Genomic DNA, 3,348 nt, shown 5'->3' with positions numbered 1-3,348 from the left:
GAAGAACTCAGCATAGTGAGCAGTTGGATTAAATCTAATTTCAGAAAGAACCAGAAGCTACAGACAGATGAGCTGCGGAACTTCACAGACAGGATCTGAGAAGAGAGACTCAGAGCCCTTTTGGGGATTGAAGGATCCTCATACCCTCCTGCTGTCCTCCAAGAAAAAAGGTAAAGAATAGGTTTTAACTTCACAAATGAAATTTAATTCAGAAAGAGGCTAGTAGATTAATAGGCACATACAGAGAGGGAAAGAGTAAACAAACACTAACGTCTCCACACTAACTTCAGGGTAATACAATAGCAAAATGCTAGGCTAGCAGTTGAAAATCATGGCTGTTGGTATCTTCTTTACAAAAGTCTAGCAACCTCCTGAAACACAACTTTTTCACAATTAGATCTAGCAGAGAAAGCACTAGAATCCTCAGGTCTTCAGCATAAAAGTAACTGAGTCACACATTCATCGGCTGCTGTAGACATCAGCAAGATGTTTTTTATGAATACTAATTGACTGATAGCTTCTTAACGCAACAACAAGGGACTGGAGGCTTTTAAAATAAGATGTTGCCTTGCAATTCAGACAGTAAATCTGACAGAAAGCAAATAACATTCTCAGCAAATGCAGTAGGCTTATAGACTAGCAAGCATGTGAGAGAGCAAAAGGGAGCGTCTAAGGGCCCAGTGGCTGCACCTTTAAACAATGATAGTAAAGACATTGTCAGACATAGACACGCCCTTTAAAATTCTGCTCACTGCTCCATCTCATGTTTCTTCCAACACTGGGTCTCACTCACTCACTGCAAAGAGCAGTGTGGATTGAAGGACAGAATGATGCCCCTGTGCTATACATTTACCTGTTCTAACCCCTCGATCTAATTTTGAAGGAAAATGATAAGGATCATGGTAGGGACAGAGTAGGCCTTTAATCACAGCCCAGAATGTGCATGTCTTTTCTTTCTAAATGCAGCATATTATAATGTTCTCCTTCCTGTAAGGTAGCAAAGATTCAGTGCAAATTATGAGAACAACTTTGCAAGCTTGATTAAAAGGCATATCAATTTCTAGGCATGGGTTTTATTTTTCAATCGCATTTTCCTCTGTGAAAACCTTTATTAGATTCTCAGCTCTAAGTGTGTTCTGACCATATAATTTAACAGAATGCTGCACTTCCATAAGCCTATTTTCATCATGCAGTCGATTGTTCATCATGAATATAAATATAATCCATAGGCTCCAACAAAATATGCTACACTCTTAGGACTGCCTTAAAATAAAAGTTGTATAAATTGTCACTGAGAGTGACACAGCCACATTACCTGTATTTCAAATTGTACTGATTAAGTCTTTCATATACCCAACCCATTCGACAGAGATAATTAGATAGCATAGGAAGCTCTAGCATTATAAAATCAAAGAACGTTAAGTCTCATTTTAAGCTCTAAGTGCCAATCAGGCTCCTCTCTCTAATGTTTATAAGGCATGACTGCCACCTACTGGCAAGCGTTGGAGATTGCAACGTCTGACCGAAAGCCACCGACTTCATCTTAACAATCTAACCATGGCAGGATTTTCCCCTAGAGTCGAAAGGCACCAGTTTCTGTTGTTTTGTTTTGCTTCTCCAAGAGATTTTTTTTTTTCTTTTTTGAAAGGAATGGATTTTGAGGAGAAAAAACAAGAGGCAGAGAGGCATGGAATAGAAAACAAATACAAATGGAAGCTGTTTTGCTAATTTTTCTATAAACACCATAAATTCGTACGGAGAATGCCCTGTACAAAACAACACAATAAAGGTTCAAAAATCAAGGCATTCCCTTAGACGAGGCCGAAGACATCAGTCTCTGGTATTTGAATGGTAGACTTTAGTCCTTGTTTTTGGACCGATCCCTGGGTGTGTGACACAGTCCTTGCCTTTAACCAGGTTGGAACAGAAGCATGGCCACCTGGCCCAGGTGAATGTAGATGAAGTGTTTGGTTCCGTGTGTCACGTGACTACTGCAGTTCCTCCACACGATGCAGCGACAGCTCAAACGCCTGAATATGGGCCACAGTGGCCTTCTCTATATTTCTCCAACGCCTGGGTAATACACTCCACCAAGTCCCGTTGCATTTTCTAGGGCATATGGCCATTTTTGATCCCAGCTTTTCGGTGACACATGACTAACTTGGGGCGGGAGGGGGGCTGGTCAACTGAACCAGTCTCCTATGGGAGCGGCTGGCGATGCTTAGACTCCGCAGGTGTAGCCATCCCTACCAAAGCCGTGGCCCATCTCTGAAATGCACCAGTTTCTTGTTAGCTGTACACCTTGACCCACTAGATGTTAATATTTTTGTAAAGAGGTCACACAGAAAGAGTTCTGGCTCTCCTCATTACATTTTACATCGTGTATGCATTATATACACAAAAGTACCTATGTTTCTGCACTTGTTTTTTTAGTCCATCCTCTCCTACTAGAATGTAAGCTCTGCAACAGCACAACCTTATTTTATTTACTAATGTATTCTACTGGGCCTAGAACAGTGCCCCGCACTTAGTGAATATTCATTGCTTACTATGAATAAATTAGCAAAATGATAATGTTGTTTTAAGGCAATATAGTATATTGGCTGATAGCCCAGGTTTTAAAGAGAAACGCTCATAAGTTGAAATGGTGGCTCCCTTTTCTATCTTCTGTCTGTTAGATTTTTGTCATGTTTCTTAATTTGTGTAAGTCTCAGTTTGCCTGTCTACTAAATAGGGATGACACACCACAGTAGCTAGAACAATTAAATGGGCAAATGTTTATATGTTATTTGGCACAAAGTGTATAATAATTAATATTATGACATTATTATTAAGTCATATCACCCAAACAAGAGATTTTTCAGAAATTTAATAAAGGCATTAAGGGGTTTTATCTTCACTGTGCATGCTAAGAGCTCTTCTTTCCCCATCATCCTTATCAACCCCGATCTACATCAGACCTACAAAATTCTCCACTTCCACCAAAAGCTTGTTCCAAGATGGTATCCATGAAGTTTTAGCATTCAGAGTCATAGACCCTTAGGGCTGCTAGGAGTTTCAGTGATATTTAAGAAGTCACTATTCTGGAAATCTCTAACCATGCTCTGAAGCACTTAAATAGTTCAGAACTCCTTGGAGAGTTTGTAAGTGTTTTAATTTACATTACAGCTGATACTGTATTTCATGACCTGCCAGGGAACCATTTTGTACGTACAGGAAAATATCTACCCATGAGCACTTCTGTTAGAATGTTAGCCAAGCGGGCGCCTGGGTGGCTCAGTTGGTTGGGCGACTGCCTTCAGCTCAGGTCGTGATCCTGGAGTCTCTGGATCGAGTCCCGCATCAAGT

General features: G+C 40.4%; 1 pseudogene; it reads right to left on the bottom strand.

The window, feature by feature from the left end:
- Positions 1-1,909: 1,909 nt before the first annotated feature.
- On the bottom strand, positions 1,910-2,154 carry LOC110582575 (annotated as a pseudogene).
- Between the last annotated feature and the right edge of the window lie 1,194 nt (positions 2,155-3,348).

This window comes from Neomonachus schauinslandi, chromosome 1 (assembly GCF_002201575.2).
Source record: "Neomonachus schauinslandi chromosome 1, ASM220157v2, whole genome shotgun sequence".
Taxonomy (NCBI): domain Eukaryota; kingdom Metazoa; phylum Chordata; class Mammalia; order Carnivora; family Phocidae; genus Neomonachus; species Neomonachus schauinslandi.
The sequence above is the reverse complement of the archived record's forward strand: the minus strand, read 5'-3'. Positions and strand labels throughout refer to the sequence as shown.